Source organism: Dama dama, chromosome X (genome assembly GCF_033118175.1).
Source record: "Dama dama isolate Ldn47 chromosome X, ASM3311817v1, whole genome shotgun sequence".
NCBI classification, from domain to species: domain Eukaryota; kingdom Metazoa; phylum Chordata; class Mammalia; order Artiodactyla; family Cervidae; genus Dama; species Dama dama.
In genome coordinates, this window is record NC_083714.1 from 71,665,160 (window position 1) to 71,684,794 (window position 19,635).

The following is a 19,635-nucleotide window of genomic DNA, read 5'->3' on the forward strand; positions in this document are numbered from 1 at the left end:
TATTATTAGAAGACATTTGCATTTGTTTTGGTAGATAGTTTGAATAGGAAAAAAGAGTCCAGAATGGTGGTGGCTAAAAAACAAAGAAGGGAAAAGCCCATGAAAATAGAACAAAAGAAAGTTGGGGGACCGGAATGAGAACCTGAGGTGACACAAACAGCCTTCCTGGCTGGCCCAGTTTATATAGGGCAGGCTCAGGGGGCAGGAAAAAAAGATATATTAAAAAATGGAGCCACAGTTGAGCTGGGGGCTTCTCTTTTCTTCACGTCTTTTGGGTTGGCATGACCTCATGCCTCGAGGATGTATTTCCCCTTGCTTGTCAAATAAAATTGAGCTATAACACAGAGCTGTAACACTGGCCCATCCATCCCTTCAAAGTTTTGATGCGGTGAGACAGAACTGAGGAAATTATAAACTTCCCCATCAGTTTCCTATTACTACTGTAAATAATTTACTACAGACTTAACTGTTTAAAAAAACACAAATTTATTATTCTGGAGGTCAGAAATCTGAAATGGATCTTATGTGCATAAAATCAAAGATTGCCTTTCTTTCTGGAAACTCTAAGGGAGATCTGTTTCCTTGCCTTTTCCAACTTCTAGAGACCACCCACATTCCTTAAATAACAGTCCTCTAATAATTTCATGGTCAGCAGGGTTAGGCTGGGTCTTTGCCACACTGCCATCTTTTGTCCTCCCTCTTCTGCCTCCTCTCCTACTTTTAATTATCCTTTTGTTTACATTGGGTGCACCAAGATAATCCAAAATAACCTTTCTTTTTTTTTTCTTGGCCTCAATGCATGGCTTGCAGGATCTTAATTCTCTGACCAGAGATTGTCTCCTTACCCCCTGCAATGCAAGCACAGAGTCTTAACACTGGACCACCAGGAAAGTTTCTAAACTTCCTATTTAAAGTCAGCTCAAGAGTAAGTTTAACTACATCTGCAACCATAATCTTCTTTAGCCATGTATCCTGACATATTCACATTTATCAGAGATTAGGATGGGGACATCCTTGGGAGGCCATTATTCTGCCTACCACAAGGTTCTTTGGGAAATCACTGAGCTATAATTAAAGTTCATTCATGTAAGCTGATCATTAAATAAATAATATGAGTTACAGTTTCTGGGTCAGTGATTCACTCCTTCATTCAATGATTACAATTTTCTCTATTTGCAATAGTTCAATAAAGTTGCTGTGAACACTGAAATAGGCAATACTGAATCATTATTCCTAGGGGAAGATTCTGTGTGAGTGTGTGCATGTACACATATACATACATACATACACACACACACACACACACACACATATATATATATTCTTAGGCTTGAAATGTGATAGCTGGACAATAAAGAAGGCAGAGAGCTGAAAAAATGATGCTTTCAAACTGTGGTATTGGAGAAGACTCTTGAGAGTCCTTTGGAAAGCAAAGAGATCAAACCAGTCAATTTTAAAGGAAATCAACCCTGAATACTCCTCAGAAGGACAGATGCTGAAGCTGAAGCTCCAATACTTTGACCACCTGATTCGAACAGATGACTCACTGGAAAAGCCCCTGATGCTGGGAAAGATTGAAGGCAGAAGGAGAAGAGGGTATCAGAGGATGGGATGGCTGGATGACATCATCAATTCATTGGACATGAACTTGGGCAAACTCTGGGAGATGGTGAGGGACAGAGAAGCCTGATGTGCTGCAGTTCATGGGGTTACAAAGAGTTGGACATGACTTATGACTGAACAACAACAGGCCTGAAATTCCTAGTAGATTCTATTTATTTGACAAAAGAGAAAATGGCTTTCATACACATTAAATGATTTGCCTCAGGACAACCATTAACAGGTACCACAGTTGAGATTAAATTTCATTCAACTGGCCCCAGTCAGTGCTTGTGTTACACTGCAGTGCCCCTCCACCACTCCCATCTTCTGGTCATTTCTTAGAGCTGAGACAAGGCAGAAAGGCATCTGGTGAATCTCAGTTGAGAATGCACACACTAGCAACTCAAACTTTTCACCACTCTCTGCATGTCTACAAATGATTGTGAAAATCCCAAAATCCTTGCTTTGAGGGGTACAAATAGATTTTAGTGAAGTATGTTTGCAAATGTAGACTGCAAATAATGAAGATCAGCTCTATTTTCTAAGCATTTACTGTGTAGCAAGCATTGTTATATGTTCTAGAGAGAGAGAGAAACAGATTTGGTCTTACAACACAGAGGATAAGTTAAAGAATAAGAAAATAGATAGGTAGAGACATCCATGGAAGTTCTATGTGGGTGGCACTAGTGGTAAATAACCCACCTACCAATGCAGGAGATGCCTGAGACTTCAGTTCGATCCCTGGGTCGGAAAGATCCCCATGATGATTGATGATGGCAATCCACTCCAGTATTTGTGCCTGGGAAATTCATTGGACAGAGGAGCCTAGCGGGCTAACACTCCATAGAGTCACAAAGAATCGGACACGACTGAGCAAGATCATGGAAGAGCTGGACTGATATCTCCAGAAATGTAAATATGCAAGAATACACTGAATGACAATGCCAATGAAACAGCCATGTAATCTCATTTTCTCTAACCTTGAATAATTTCATTTTCTTTTGCTATTCCCAGAAAGTAGGCTTCGGAGGGGGGGGATGAGTGAGGCTTAACACAACTCTGAAGAATTAGCATAGTCAGCTGCTCAGCTGAGCAAAAGGTTTAATGTAAAGTACCATCAGTCGGGAAAGTGGTACCATGCTATACAGACAGTGTTGCTGTTCCTTTTTATAACTGTCCTCATTCTGCCAAAAATTTTAAGAATCATTCATTAGCAGCCTTTAAACAACTTGAAGCTGTTACACCCTGCAAATATTACAAGCAAATCTCAAGAAAACTTACCTAAATCAACAACATTTGTAAACACATATCTAATGTTGAATTTCAAAAAGTAAAGCAAATGGTGCCTAAAACGAGTATACTATCTATACAACTGAAAAAGGAAAAGAGAAAGAAAGAATTTAAGATTCCTTTACTATTGGGATTCAGCTAAAATATTTTATAAATATTTTGCAATATGAGCAGATCTTTGCAATGCTTAAACTAAAATATTGTCAGGATGCCAAATTTTCCAGAATCTCCATTTTAAAATAAAAAATCAATTTTCAGTAAGAGACAAATTTATTCATAACTATTATTATTACAAAAATTAAAATAAAAATGAAGGCTTAGAAATATACATATTTCTGTTCAAAGAGCAGGTGAGAATATTAATTTTTTTAAAGCATGCAGGAAATAGTGAAAATAGTTTTAATAATCTGTTGAGTCCACAGGGTAAAACTACTCTACTTTATTTCTAGGAACAAGCATAGTGCTAATGAGAACAGTAATAATAATAGTTATAAGGCAGTCATTTTCCTTACTGAGGCACTCAAAATAAGATAGTTTAAATATGGTTATAAATAAAAATTTAACCTTTTTATTACTATAATGAAAAATTGTGAAAATGTTTGATTAAGGCTGTGGAGGTCCAACATCTTAACAGAAATAAAGTTATTCCTGATTTTGCCTAACTGGAAATAAATAAAGCTCCAAGCTTTAGTTTAAATTCCTTTAAAAAATTAACAGTTATACCTTTCTGTGTTTCTTATTTTTCTGGAATTTACGAACTATATTGGGGAATGCAATGGCATCCCACTCCATTACTCTTGACTGGAAAATCCCATGGATGGAGGAGCCTGGTAAGCTGCAGTCCATGGGGTCGGGAAGAGTCAGACACGACTGAGCAACTTCACTTTCACTTTTCACTTTCATGCATTGGAGAAGGAAATGGCAACCCACTCCAGTGGTCTTGCCTGGAGGATCCCAGGGACGGGGGAGCCTGGTGGGCTGCCATCTATGGGGTGGCACAGAGTCAGACACGACTGAAGAGACTTAGCAGCAGCAACAGCATGAACTATATGCTAAGGTGGGATTTATGTGACCAGTTTGTTTACACTTGTTTCTTTACCCTTCTTTCCTTCTACCCTTCCTTCCTTCTTTATTGCTCTCTTCTTTTTGTTTTTGAAGTATTTATTATGTGGTCAATAAGGATGAGAACTGCTATGGAAGCAATGAGAAATACTTTCTTCCAAATGACACTCAGTATCACATTCTATATTGGTGAAGCTAGAAGGAAATAAATCTAATGAAGTTCACTCTCCTAATTTTGCAGTTAAAGAAGTCAAAGACCATGAAGTGGAAATAAATTCACAAATATCACATGACGATTCAATAGCAGAATTAAAGCTAGAATGACTATTTCCTTATTTCTACTCAGGTGTTCCTTCAATTGAATAACTGCATTATGCTGTCTTCTATTCATGCAACAAGGATGCACTGACTGCTTACTATGGTCCAAGAATCACATGAAAGCTATTGGGAAAAATGCATGGATTTTCTAAAAAGTTTACTATGATCATGGGGCTGACTCATCTCAGTACTCAAAGTTTTGAGATTAAGTTTTTAAATGATAGTAATTACTATTTAATTTTATGTATGTGAAACAACTGCTAATGACTTAAGTCATGTATAAACTCACCAAAGAAAGTTGCATACTAGTGTAATTATTTTCAGACCATAATACCAACTATATGTTGTTGGTGTTCAGTCACTAAATCATGTCTGACTCCCTGGGGCCCCATGGACTGTAGCACATCAGGCACCAGATATATATGAGTAGCTTTTGTCATGACATGCACAAGCAACAAAAAGATGAGAGCAGTTAATGGCTGTGGAGAGTCCTGAAAAGCTGTCTGGGATAGCTATGAGGAACTCTATGAGGACTAGTAACAATTTTGTCTTGCTCACCTTTATTTCTTTGCACAATTCTCAGCCCATGATAGGTCCTAAAGAGTTTTGTTGTTTGAATGATGTGTATGAAAAGGTTTACTAGCAAGATAAATGAAAGACAATGAGCTTATTTCATTGAACATTACTGTTTTAGAAGATAGAGGGAGTTTATGAAATTATTACTAATATTCCAAGTGAAAAGAGCTTCCTTTATCAAATAAGTCTATTCCTCCCAAGATTTTCAGCCCATACTTCTAACACACTAGATCTAACTTTGCATCTAGGAGACCATTTGAATGCACAGAGAAAGGTTTTTCTGTATTTTTAGTGCCAGAAAATAAAAACTGAGGATCTAGAAATTTTGAGTAAACCCAGATGGGCAGATGTCAATTTTATTGTATTTAGGAAATGGCAACTCACTCCAGTACTTGTGCCTGGAAAATCCCATGGACTGAGGAGCCTGGTCGGTTACAGTCCATGGAGCCACAAAGACTCGGACACGAGTGAGTGACTTCACTTTCACTGTGTATTCAGATCAGAATATTGTGTTAGCTGGCAGGAAACAAAAATGCCAAATGCCAATAAAATTAGATGATTCATATTGGGTTTTACTGAAATAATATCATTTGAAGATTTTACATGTTTGACAAGGGAAACTTCAGTCCCACAAAGGCTATGGGGTTCCCGTTATATTTCCCTTTTGGTATAATTCTGCTTTTATGATGCTGATCCTTTTCCAACCTTTTTAATATGTCTGTTCCACATTGTGAGCGTCAAAGTCCGATCTCAGTAAAATTCAAAAGAGGAGCCACTTAATTGATCACAGACCTTACTGAAAAAATTCCCAAACAAATTATAGCTGGGTCCTTTGCTTCCCTTTCTGGGTGATAAACATTGGCTTCTCACTACATTGCACTAGGAATGATTTCTAAGTTTGGCTCATCTTCATTTGATGATGACAATAATGAACAGTTGCTGTAGTCTTTCACTGGTTTTCTCTCAGAGACAGGCAAAATGTTAGAAAAAGGATTCAAGTAAAATGATGCATAACCTTTTTAGATACCATAAACCTGCCGCCATTGGAACAATATTTGAGCTAGAGGTTAAAAATTTCCTTCTACAGACTTCCTTTCTCTTCATCTTTTACCAGTAAGTTTCTCTAATACCTCCTTTGCTCATTTAGAGAGATAGTTGTAGTTAAAAGGATGGTGCCACAAGTCTTCCAGCTGGATTGATTTCACTATTACTATTACTTCATTTCCATGATAAAGAATGGAATACCAACAAGAGGGCACTCATAATTTCCCACAGCCTCTAATGTACTATCCACTATGTCTTTGTACACAAGTGCTTAATACAGTGGAAAGAGTCATGGTCTACAGTGGATATACCTGAAACATGGACTTCTTTTTACTAAATGTTTGGTTTGGGAAAATTGATAATACTGAAGTTCCATTTACCCATTTGTAAAATGAGAAGGTTGATAGTTACTCTCATGAATTTTTGTGAGGATTAAATGATATTTTTAAAATGTCATTGAAATTTGTTCAATTCTTCCAAGTTTGTTTTATGGTTCTGTTTGAATTTGTTTTGAAGAACCAGAATGACCTTGGAACAGATACTTTATTTAAGTTGAAGAAACTTAAAATATGCTTGAAGAAAGTAAAATTTTCTCAAAGGAAAAAAAGAAATCTCTAAAGCAATATATAATCTGAGTCACTTTCTGAAAGTTTCACTGTTGCTTTTCTTCAAGACATTTTTTTTCACACTATGGCATTGAGGTGCCATAGAGGGGAATACAATTTGTTCATTCAAATAGAAATCCCATACAAAATATTTGCTCAGAATCTTGCTTCTCAGAGATGAGTTCAAGAACCATCTGTTTTCAGGGATGCTGAGGTACCTTTTTACAATGCAGCTTCTTGTGCATGACCTCTGACCTACCAAATCTATGTGTTGTCAAGATTCTCAGGTGATTTTCTGAATTCTAAAACTTTGAGACTACCTATTCTAAGGAAATAAAATGGCTAGTTATTATATCATTTCAGTTTAGGCCTCTATGAGGAGATTTAGGTAAAAACAATAAAAATCATTTCAAGGACCTTTGAATTTAGAGTCCAGCATTGTATGAGGAAGAAAATAATCCCACCTTAGAGTTACTATCAAGAATGAAAGTATTCCCATGCATATATCAAACAATTTGGTTCTGCCTCATTTTTGGTATTGATTTTTAACTTATAAGATCTATGTCCTTTCAGTACATAGATACAGAGACACAATTGGGAAAAGCTGTTAACATGAATTGGTTCAGTGGCTGTGATGTCATATCACAAATTAGCTTTTAATTGCAGAGGAAATTCCAAGAGTCATGTATGGATATGAGAGTAGGACTATAAAGAAGGCTGAGTGCCAAAGAATTGATGCTTTTGAACTGTGGTGTTGGAGAAGACTCCTGAGAGTCCCTTGGATTGCAAGGAGATCAAACCAGTCCATCCTAAAAGAAATCAATCCTGAATATTCATTAGAAGGGCAGATGTTGAAGCTGAAGCTCCAATACTTTGGCCACCTGATGCAAATAGCTGACCCTGATGCTGGGAAAGATTGAAGGCAAGAGGAGAAGGGGATGATAGAGGACGAGATGGTTGGATGGCATCACTGACTCAATGGACATGAGTTTGAATAAGCTCCAGGAGATGGTGAAGGATAGGGAAGCCTGACATGCTGCAGTCCATGGGGTTGCAAAGAGTCAAACATGACTGAACAACAACAACAACCAGAGTAAATAGAACTAAGAATATTGCAATACTATTATGAAAGAAAACTAAGAAAGGAGGAAATAAAAGCAATTTTTCTAAATACAGAAAAGAAAACCATGATTTTAGTTGGAATTAACACCCTTCTAGAACTAACACCCCCAAAAAGATGCCCTTTTCATTATAGGGGACTGGAATGCAAAAATAGGAAGTCAAGAAACACCTGGAGTAACAGGCAAATTTGGACTTAGAGTACAGAATGGAGCAGGGCAAAGGCTAATAGAGCTTTGCCAAGAGAATGCACTGGTCATAGCAAACACCCTCTTCCAACAACACAAGAGAAGACTCTACACATGGACATCACCAGATGGTCGACACCAAAATCAGATTGATTATATTCTTTGCAGCCAAAGATGGAGAAGCTCTATATAGTCAGCACAAACAAGATCGGGAGCTGACTGTGGCTCAGACCATGAACTCCTTATTGCCAAATTCAGACTTAAATTGAAGAAAGTAGGGAAAACCACTAGACCATTCAGGTATGACCTAAATCAAATCTCTTATGACTATACAGTGGAAGTGGGAAATAGCTTTAAGGGAATAGATCTGATAGACAGACTGCCTGATGAACTATGGATGGAGGTTTGTGACATTGTACAAGAGACAGGAATCAAGACTATACCCAAGAAAAAGAAATGCAGAAAAGCAAAATGGCTGTCTGAAGAGGCCTTACAAATAGCTGTTTAAAGAAAGGAAGTGAAAAGAAAAGGAACGATATACACATTTGAATGCAGAGTTCCAAAGAAAAGCAAGGAGAGATAAGAAAGCCCTCCTCAGAGATCAATGCAAAGAAACAGAGGAAAACAAAAGAATGGGAAAGACTAGAAATCTCTTCAAGAAAATTAGAGATACCAAGGGAACATTTCATGCAAAGATGGGCTCAATAAAGGACTGAAATGGTAGGGACCTAACAGAAGCAGAAGATATTAAGAAGAGGTGGCAAGAATACACAGAAGAACTGTACAAAAAAGATCTTCACAGCCTAGATAATCATTATGGTGTGATCACTCACATAGAGCCAGATATCCTGGAATGTAAAGTCAAGTGGGGCTTAGGAACACTATGAACAAAGCTAGTGGAGGAGATGGAATTCCAGTTGAGCTATTTCAAATCCTTAAAGATGATGCTGTGAAAGTGCTACACTCAATATGCCAGCAAATTTGGAAAACTCAGCATTGGCCACAGGATTGGAAAAAGTCAGTTTTCATTCCAATCCCAAACAAAGGCAATCCCAAAGAATGTTCAAACTACTGCACAATTGCACTCATCTCACACGCTAGAAAAGTAATTCTTAAAATTCTCCAAGCCAGGCCTCAGCAATACTTGAACCATGAACTTCCAGATGTTCAAGCTGGTTTTAGAAAAGGCAGAGGAAACAGAGATCAAATTGCCAATATCTGTTGGATCATCGAAAAAGCAAGAGAGTTCCAGAAAAATATCTATTTCTGCTTTATTAACTGCGCCAAAGCCTTCGACTGTATGGATCACAATAAACTGTGGAAAATTCTGAAAGAGATGGGAATACCAGACCCCCTGACCTGCCTCTTGAGAAACCGGTATGCAGGTCAGGAAGCAACAGTTAGAACTGGACATGGAACAACAGACTGTTTCCAAATAGGAAAAGGAGTATGTCAAGGCTGTATATTGTCACCCTGCTTACTTAAGTTATATGCAGAGTACATCATGAGAAACGCTGGGCTGGAAGAAGCACAAGCTGGAATCAAGATTGCCGGGAGAAATATCAATAACCTCAGATATGCAGATGACACCACTCTCATGGCAGAAAGTGAAGAGGAACTAAAAAGCCTCTTGATGAAAGTGAAAGAGTGGAGCGAAAAAGTTGGCTTAAAGCTTAACATTCAGAAAACTAAGATCATGGCATCTGGTCCCATCACTTCATGGCAAATAGATGGGGAAACAGTGGAAACAGTGGCTGACTTTATTTATCTGGGCCCCAAAATCACTGCAGATGGTGACTGCATCCATTGAATTAAAAGACACTTACTCCTTGGAAGGAAAGTTATGACCAACGTAGATAGCATATTAAAAAGAAGAGACATTACTTTGCCAACAAAGGTCTGTCTAGTCAAGGCTATGGTTTTTCCAGTGGTCATGCATGGATGTGAGAGTTGGACTGTGAAGAAAGATGAGTGCTGAAGAATTGATGCTTTTGAACTGTGGTGTTGGAGAAGATTCTTGAAAGTCCCTTGGACTGCAAGGAGATCCAACCAGTCCATCCTAAAGGAGATGAGTCCTGGGTGTTCATTGGAAGGACTGATGTTGAAGCTGAAACTCCAATACTTTGGCAACCTCATGCGAGGAGCTACTAATTTCAAAAGACCCTGATGCTGGGAAAGATTGAGGGCAGGAGGAGAAGGGGAGGACAGAGGATGAGATGGTTGGATCGCATCATGGACTCAATGGACATGGGTTTGGGTGGACTCCGGGAGTTGGTGATGGACAGGGAGGCCTGGCGTGCTGTGGTTCATGGGGTTGCAAGGAGTTGGACACGACTGAGTGACTGAACTGAACTGAACACCCTTCAAATAAATATATGAAATATTACTTGTGAAATTAATTATTGGGTAGGAAAAATTCTCAGAAGAGCATTATATGGAAGCAGTATTGATTATTTAGAAATGAAATGGATTCTCTATTGCATTTTGTCCATCCCTGATTTATGTCTCTATAACATCAGTTGCAGAAAAAGAGATGTTTTCCAATAAGCTAAATTGCTTGGACAATAGGGGAATAAGTAGAATCATTTCTACACAAATACCTAGAGATAGTGGAAAATCAGGATTAAAACACACCAAGAAAGATAATTCTGTTATAAGATACACTAACATATTTAAGTTTTTTTTCTTAAACTAGATCATTATGTACAGTAGGAAACATGAATGTTTGTTTTTCTTCTTCAGTTTTAGACATATAAAAGTTCAGTTAAATTTCCTAAAAATATCAAAATTTTCCTAGCACAAGCTTTACTTTATATCTGAAGCTGAGCTATGTGTCTTAATTTGGCCTCATTATAACTTTATTTATTGAAATACAGAATAATTGCCATCGTTTCTGTACTTTTCCAATGTCTCAGTTTGCTTTTAAAATATCTCACATTACAGAAATGTCACAATCAATTGCTAACAAGAGAAAAAGTTTGATAGAAAATAGCACTATGACAAAAAGAAATCAAAGAGATAGATGTTTCTTGTTGTGGATCCAGCAACTACCTGAATAAAAATTATGCTTTTATCATGTTCCTCAGAGAATTCTTATTCAGATTTTTACAGATCATGCTTTGGGAAACATATCTAATGGAAATAAAGCTGCTTTCAATGAGAAGATCAGAATGACATCATAAGAAATAAATGAACCCAGTGAGCATCAAGTTGTATTGTATTACATATACATAATGCACTTGTAAATAGCACCATAACAAACACGTTTATAGCTTTTGCCTCAGTTAGATTGATCTATGTTACTCTCACCTTCTACAGTTCCAAAATAGGTACACTCTTCCAGCACTTTATTCATCCAGCTGCAAACAACTCCCACCATTCTTGAAACATCTTGATTAACAGTCCCATCACCAGTGAGTCTACCTACCTCACCTGGGCTCATATTATATCTAAAAAAACTGACCTTCCAGAAAGTAACCATCAGATACTTACTGATGTCACAGTTTGTCTTGATTTGTTTACACAGACAAGTCTATTCCCCTCCATCACCTCAGGGTTCCTCTGTGACTGCTCTGCAGACACTTGGAAAATAAAAAGTGGCTAAGGTAGATGAAACATGGTTATATAGCCTATCTTATTATTACACTTTCTGTCAGTTGGCTTTCTGTGTTCCACTCATTATTAGATATGGAATGATCAATGTCTGCCTCATTTTCAGCATTGGTTTAAAGGAAAAGAAGCAGGGTACACATTTTTCTTTAAGAAGTACATTGCCACTTTTCCTGGTAACAATGGGCAGTGTATCTGATCCTATTTTATCACTCCTGCATGGCTTAAATTTTAGTTCTGAAAAATTTCTGATAATTTATTTTATATCATTGGCTATATCTTGAAGAGCCAATACATATTTGATCCCTGAAAATGTATAATAACTGGACTTTGCAAGTTAGATAAACTATTATTAATAGGCATGTCTGACATATTAAAAGACAATTCTTCACAACACTCTAACATCTCTAGATTGAATCTTTGTAGACACTATAAATTTGTTTTTTTAAACTATATGAGTAAGAAATTGATTTTAATGGAAGTATGGAGATTTAAATATCTATCATTTTAATATGCCTTTAGGGGCTTCATGAGTGAATAGATAAATGGTGGTTAAAGTAAGCAAAACTTTTGTAATGCTAAGAAAAGAAAACTAGTTTGATTCACAGCAGTGGCCAGTTTGTAATAGTAACTGTACCAATTAGCATCAGAAAAACAGCTCCTCTTCCATGGGGTAATGACTGATACAAATAATCACAGGGATAATATTAAATGATATTGAGTCTAGCTTTCCCTGATGTCTCAGTGGTAAGGAATTGCCTGCAATGCAGGAGATGCAGGAGATGTGGGTTTGGTCCATGGGTTGGGAATATTCTCTGGAGGAGGGCATGGCAACCGACTCCAGTATTCTTGCCTGGAGGATCCCATGGACAGAGGATTCTGGTGGGCTACAGACCATAGGGTACAAAGAGTTGAAAATGACTGAGGTGACTTAAAGTGAAGAGGAACTAAAAATCCTATAGATGAACATGAAAGAGGAGAGTAAAAAAGCTGGCTTAAAACCCAACATTAAAAAAACTAAGATCATGGCATCTGGTCCCATCACTTCATGGCAAATAGATGGGGAACAATAGAAACAGTGAAACAGACTTGATTTTGGGGGGCTCCAAATCACCACAGATGGCGACTGCAGCCATAGAATTTAAAGATGTTTGCTCCTTGGAAGAAAAGCTATGACCAACCTTGACAGCATATTAAAAAGCAAAGACATTACCTTGCCAACAAAGGTCCATCTAGTTAAAGCTATGGTTTTTCCAGTAGTCACGTGTGGATGTGAGAGTCGGACCATAAAGAAGGCTGAGTGCCAAATAATTGATGTTTTTGAATTGTGGTGTTGGAGAAGACTCTTGAGAGTCCCTTGGACTGCAAGATTAAACCAGTCAATTCTAAAGGAAATCAGTCCTAAATCCTCATTCGAAGGACTGATGCTGAAGCTGAAGCTCCAATAATTTGGCCACTTGATGTGAAGAACTGACTGATTGGAAAAGACCCTGATTCTGGGAAAGATTGAAGGCACAAGGAGAAAGGGACGACAGAGGATAAGATGGTTGGATGTAATCAGTTTGAGTGGGATCTAGGAGTTGGTGATGGACAGGAAAGCCTGGCTTGCTTCATGGGGTCAAACAGTTGGACACGACTGAGTGACTGAACTGACTTTTTGTGCAAAAATAAAATTCCAAATCTGCTGTCAATAGATGCTTCTTAATTTGGTCTTTTTCTAAGAGACACATAGTAATAAAATGGTCCTGCAATGAGTATACTAATATGTGTCAAGTGGTAGTGAAAATCAAAGTTAAATAAAGGAACCTAGTTCAAATTTTATTCAGGCATATTTATTCGTTGCCAATATATCCCAGTAGGTCCATTTCCTTGTTATAGAGATTCTCTTCTAGGAAAAGTTAAAGTTATGAGACTACTTTAAAACTTCCTCTTTACCATCTTTCTAAATTCCATATATATGTGTTAGTATGCTGTAATGTTCTTTATCTTTCTGGCTTACTTCACTCTGTATAATGGGCTCCAGTTTCACCCATCTCATTAGAACTGGTTCAAATGAATTCTTTTTAACGGCTGAGTAATATTCCATGGTGTATATGCAAAACAGAAAAAGAGACACAGAAGTGCAGAACAGACTTTTGAACTCTGTGGGAGAAGGTGAGGGTGGGATGTTTCGAAAGAACGGCACGTATATTATCTATGGTGAAACAGATCACCAGCCCAGGTGGGATGCGTGAGACAAGTGCTCGGGCCTGGTGCACTGGGAAGACCCAGAGGAATCGGGTTGAGAGGGAAGTGGGAGGGGGGATCGGGATGGGGAATACGTGTAAATCTATGGCTGATTCATATCAATGTATGACAAAACCCACTGAAAAACAACAACAACAACAACAACAACAAAAAAAAAAACTTCCTCTTTACCTTTTCTGTAATAGTAAATGCAAGGCTTTGGGGATACCAGTTAAGAGCTCTTGCTAGCCAGATATTGGGTATTTTCTATCTTTGCAATGCAAATACTCTTATACTTTTACATTTTGAATTTCTCTTGAGCAACTGGTTTCTTTTAAACATTTTGTTTTGTTTTCCATTTCAAAGGCAAATAAGTCACATTGAGCTTACTTTTTAATCCCAAGTACTTTTCTCTTGAACTGGAGGAGTAACAATGACCACATTAAACTAAGGTAGAAATGTCTCACTGATGAGGCTTTGAATGATGAAGTGAAACTTTTCATATGAAGTATCTCACTGGACTCCCACAAAATCCTGTGAGTTGGGCACATGCCATCCCCATAGGCCACTTTAACAGATGAAGTGACTAAAAAGTTTACACAGTCAGGATATGACAAGGACACTGATCTTGTCCATTCCTTATAAAGAGCACTGTTTTACTTCTGGGTCCAAAACAAATATAAACAGATAAAGTTAAGCCAAATTTACAACTTGTATATGGTTTAGGAACTAATGAGGCATTTATATAAGCTCTCGACACACTTCAAATCATCCTCATAACAATGTTAAATGTTGAAAGGTTCAGTTCAGTTCAGTTCAGTTCAGTCGCTCAGTCGTGTCCAACTCATTGCAACCCCAATAATCACAGCACGCCAGGCCTCCCTGTCCATCACCAACTTCCAGAGTTTACTCAAACTCATGTCCATCGAGTCGGTGATGCCATCCAACCATCTCATCATCTGTCGTACCCTTCTCCTCCTGCCCCCAATCCCTCCCAGCATCAGGGTCTTTTCCAATAAGTCAACTCTTCGTATGAGGTGGCCAAAGTATTGGAGTTTCAGCTTCAACAACAGTCCTTCCAATGAACACCCAGGACTGACCTCCTTTAGGATGGACGGGTCGGATCTCCTTGCAGTCCAAGGGACTCTCAAGAGTCTTCTCCAACACCACAGTTCAAAAGCATCAATTCTTCGGCACTCATCTTTCTTCACAGTCCAACTCTCACATCCATACATGACCACTGGAAAAACCATAGCCTTGACCAGACGGAACTTTGTTGGCAAAGTAAAGTCTCTCCTTTTTAATATGTTATCTATGTTGGTCATAACTTTCCTTCCAAGGGGCAAGCGTCTTTTAATTTAATGGCTGCAATCACCGTCTGCAGTGATTTTGGAGCCCAAAAACTGTCTGACACTATTTCCACTGTTTCCCCATCTATTTGCCATGAAGTGATGGGACCAGATGCTATGATCTCAGTTTTCTGAATGTTGAGCTTTAAGCCAACTTTTTCACTCTCCTCTTTCACTTTCATCAAGAGGCTCTTTAGTTCCTCTTCACTTTCTGCCATGAGAGTGGTGTCATCTGCATATCTGAGGTTATTGATATTTCTCCCAGCAATCTTGATTCCAGCTTGTGCTTCTTTCAGCCCAGCATTTCTCATGATGTGCTCTGCATATAAGTTAAATAAGCAGGGTGACCCTTGATGTGCTCCTTTTCCTATTTGGAACCAGTCTGTTGTTCCATGTCCAGTTCTAACTGTTGCTTCCTGACCTGCATATAGGTTTTGCAAGAGGCAGGTCAAGTGGTCTGATATTCCCATTTCTTTCAGAATTTTCCACAGTTTATTGTGATTCACACAGTCAAAGGCTTTGGCATAGTCAATAAAGCAGAAATAGATGTTTTTCTGGAACTCTCTTGATTTTTCGATGATCCAGTGGATGTTGGCAATTTGATCTCTGGTTGACGTTTTTAATTAAATGGTTGTCTATGAAGTAGAATCAGGAGCATGAGTCTAGGTTCTACTAAGTATGAGTTCTGTGAACTTGGCCAAGTTTCATACTATTTCTGAGCCTTCATTTTGTCATTTGCAAAATGGGAATAGCAGCATCAACCTCAACTAATCTGAAAATCTAAATGACAATGACTTAGTAAGCACAGATGAAAATGCTTAGCATGAAACTTAAAAGGTATTAAACACTCATTTCAATGTTAGCTGGGCCTTCTGCCACTTATCTGAAAAATTATTGCCACAAAAATGCGAGTTAGTCAAACCTCTTAGGGTTTTGTCATTTTCAGAACATCCCTGATCATGCCATACTATGAAATTTTTAATAATTACAGACATATTGGTCACTAATTATGAATCACCATTAAGAAGATTACAAAATGCTATGAATCTGATATGAAGCCAATTTTGTAGCTATTTTTAAAAATAATAGGTTGACTTCTGGGGTTTATTATCATACCATTGCCTGTTGAGTTAACATAGTTTGTGGCCCTATGACTCCTCATGCACTTAAAGCATGTATTCAATATGCCAATAAAACATAAATTGTCTTCTGCTAACCTAATACATAACACACTCAGGAGTTCTGAGAAACATCTGAAATGTATTAAAGCTGTTTCTAATAACTTTCTAGATTCAGATTACAACTCAAACATGATTGGTATTGTAATTAAAATTAGCACACATGAAATAAGAAATTCTGTGAATAAAAATAGATTTACCACTCAATGAACATATATTAATAAAATAAATATTCACAGATCTTTCTTTCCACAGTAGAAAAATATTTCTGCATCTAATTTCAGCAGTAAAAATAAAATAATTTTTTTTTGAATTTTTTGACTTTAATTCAATAAGTTCACAGTAAATAAGAAAAATTTCTTACTTCATAAAGCTTTGACAGAGAGTACACTAGAGAGCCTAAATAGAGAGGAGAAAGCTATAATTCTTTGGGAAATAATATTTTTAAAGAATCAAAATTATAAATATAATGGAGTTCAAATACATTACAGGTAGATATAATCTGCAAATTTATTTTTTAACATAGTGTTTGCTATGGTTTAGAAAGAAAAAACTAAATTCAGTAAAATATAGACAAATCTATACCTATTAGGTTGACTGAAATTTTGAGGAATGTGTTTGTCTGGGAGTTTAGTTTCTACTCTATTTCAGTAGCCTTAGTATAAACCTAGAACTGAATTGAGAGAGAGAATGAATGATTCATAACTGGGCTATACATATAATACTGTTTTCTGCACAGTTCTTTTTCCCCTCCAAATTTAATATCTTCACCATGATTTTTGTTCTTCTGTGATTTATAATATATTAAAGAAGGAAATTAATCAATGAAGAGTTGAAAATCAGCACACATTTATATATCTTTTCTAAAACAAATCATTTTCATGACTAGTATTCCTCATTCCAACAAAACTCACATATAACTATAATTTAATAAATGGTCCCTTGTAAGAATATTTCCCATTTTTCCTGCAATAATCAACAATTTTCAAAAATATTGTGACCACCAGTTTTTATAATTATGTGAAATCTACATTCCACACCATGAGTCAATTCATACTATGTAAACAAGCAGGTTTACAAGGCAGGAGAAATGGAAGATGGGATATTCATTCTAACTGCTTTGTGCTACTAAAGAGTTTAACAATGACATGAGAGACAAATTGGGAAGAATGAAAACAGGATTTTACTACTTTGTTACTCCTCAGTGTGTCAGTGTTGGTTTTCACTGGAGCTGGAGGGAGAGACTAAAGTAGAGTGCTTTATATGATAGCTCAATTGAAAGTGTTCAGAATAGAGTTTACATTTTTTAAAGTGTTTGTATGAGAATCTTAACAGATTTATTGCTCTTTCCCATCTTGCAAGATGCCGGATGAAAAGGCTGAGAAGCCAGATACTAAGAAGAAAAAACCTGAAGCCAAGAATGTTAATGCTGGCAACATGGCTCAAAAGGTGAAAATGGTGAAGAAACTTAAGAAGGGGAAGCCCCACTGCAGCCGAAACCCTGTCCTGGTCAGAGGAATTGGCAGATATTCCCGATCAGCCATGTATTCCAGAAAGGCCCTGTACAAGAGAAGTATTCAGCAGCTAAATCCAAGGTCAAAAGAAAAAGAAAGTTCGGGTTCTTGCTACTGTCGCAAAACCAGCTGGTGGCGACAAGAATGGTGGTACCCTTGTGGTCAAACTCCGCAAAATGCCTAGGTATTACCCTACTGAAGACTACTGCCTCGGAAACTGTTGAGTCACAGCAAGAAACCCTTCAATAAGCACGTGAGGAAGCTGCGTGCCAGGATCACTCTTGGGACTGTTCTGATCATCCTCAAGGGGCACCACAGAGGCAAAAGGGTCGTTTTCCTGAAACAGCTGGGCAGTGGCTTGCTACTCGTGACTGGGCCTCTATCCCTCAATCGAGTTCCTCTGCGTAGAACACACGAGAAATTTGTCATTGCCACCTCCACCAAAATCAATATCAGTGGTGTGAAAATCCCAGAACATCTCACTGACACTTACTTCAAGAAGAAGAAGCTGCATAAGCCCAAACACCAGGAGGGTGAGATCTTCACACAGAGAGAGAAATATGAGATCACAGGGCAGCACAAGGTTGATCAGAAAGCTGTGGACTCACAAATTCTACAAAGAATCAAAGCTGTCCCTCAGCTCCAGGGCTACTTCCGCTCTGTGTTTGCTCTCACAAATGGAATTTATCCTCACAAAATAGTATTCTGAACTTCTTGCAAAGAACCTAATTAAATAACTTGTCCATTAAAAAAAAAACAGATTTATTGAGGTATAATAAAAAGGCTATAAAGTTCACACTTTTATGTGTGTAATTTATTTATTTATTTTTAAAATTTCAACACTATCAAACATGGTCTTTTGGTTATTCACTTGAATGCTCAGAGTTATTTACCCAGACTCTAACTTCTTATCATGTTTTAATATCCTTTAACTTTAAAAACTCCCACCCTAACATTTGTCTGATGCTTTGGTGATTGTTGAGACCAACAACAACCAGAAAACATTGTACACTCTTAAGATTGAAGTCCCATACATCCTCACACCTTCCCATATTGCTAGAAAAAAAGGCAAATTTGCATAGTTTCATTATATTGTTACTGACAGTAAAAGGAAAAAATAGGATATCAACTGCATGTATTCATGTGTCTCAACAGTTGATATTTTGTTCCTAACCATATATAATAAATAATTGATTAACATATAGTACATTTTCATCAGCTTGGAATTTAGAACATATTATGTTGGAAATCCTTCCTGGGTCATTTATCATGATATAATCATAAAAAATCATAACCAGAGAATGTGCTAATCATCAGACAATTGCACTCATCTTCCATGCTAGTAAAGTGAAAGTGAAAGTTGCTCAGTCTTGTCCAACTCTTTGGACTCATGAACTGTACAGTCCATGGAATTCTCCAGACCAGAACACTGGAGTGAGTAGCCATTCCCTTCTTCAGGGGATCTTCCCAACCCAGGGATCGAACTCAGATCTCCCACATTGCAGGCAGATTATTTACCAACTGAGCCACTAAGGAAGCCCAAGGATACTGGAGTGGGTAGCCTATCCCTTCTCCAGTGGATCTTCCCAACCCAGGAATCATACCAGGGTCTCCTGCATTGCAGGTGGATTCTTTACCAGCTGAAGCCCTCCGTCTGACCTACCCTGACCCCATGCTAGTAAGGTCATGCTTAAAATCTTGCATGCTAGGCTTCAACATTATGCGAAAAAATAGCTTCCAGATGTCCAAGCTGGGTTTAGCAAAGGAAGAGGAACTAGAGATCAAATTGACAACATTTGCTGGATTATAGAGTAAGCAAGGGAATGTCAGAAAAAATATCTACCTCTGTTTTATTAACTACACTAAAGTCTTTGACTGTGTGGATCATGACAAACTATGGAAAGCTCTTAGAGAGATGAGAATACCAGTCCATCTTACCTGTCTCCTGAGAAATC

General features: G+C 37.7%; 1 protein-coding gene and 1 pseudogene across 6 annotated transcripts in view; one reads left to right on the forward strand and one right to left on the reverse strand.

Moving 5' to 3' along the window:
* PCDH11X (protocadherin 11 X-linked) overlaps positions 1-19,635 on the reverse strand; it is a 904,836-nt gene that overhangs the window by 682,257 nt on the left and 202,944 nt on the right. The gene's annotated exons all lie outside the window — the stretch shown is intronic.
* LOC133051967 (large ribosomal subunit protein eL6-like) lies at positions 17,529-18,389 on the forward strand (annotated as a pseudogene).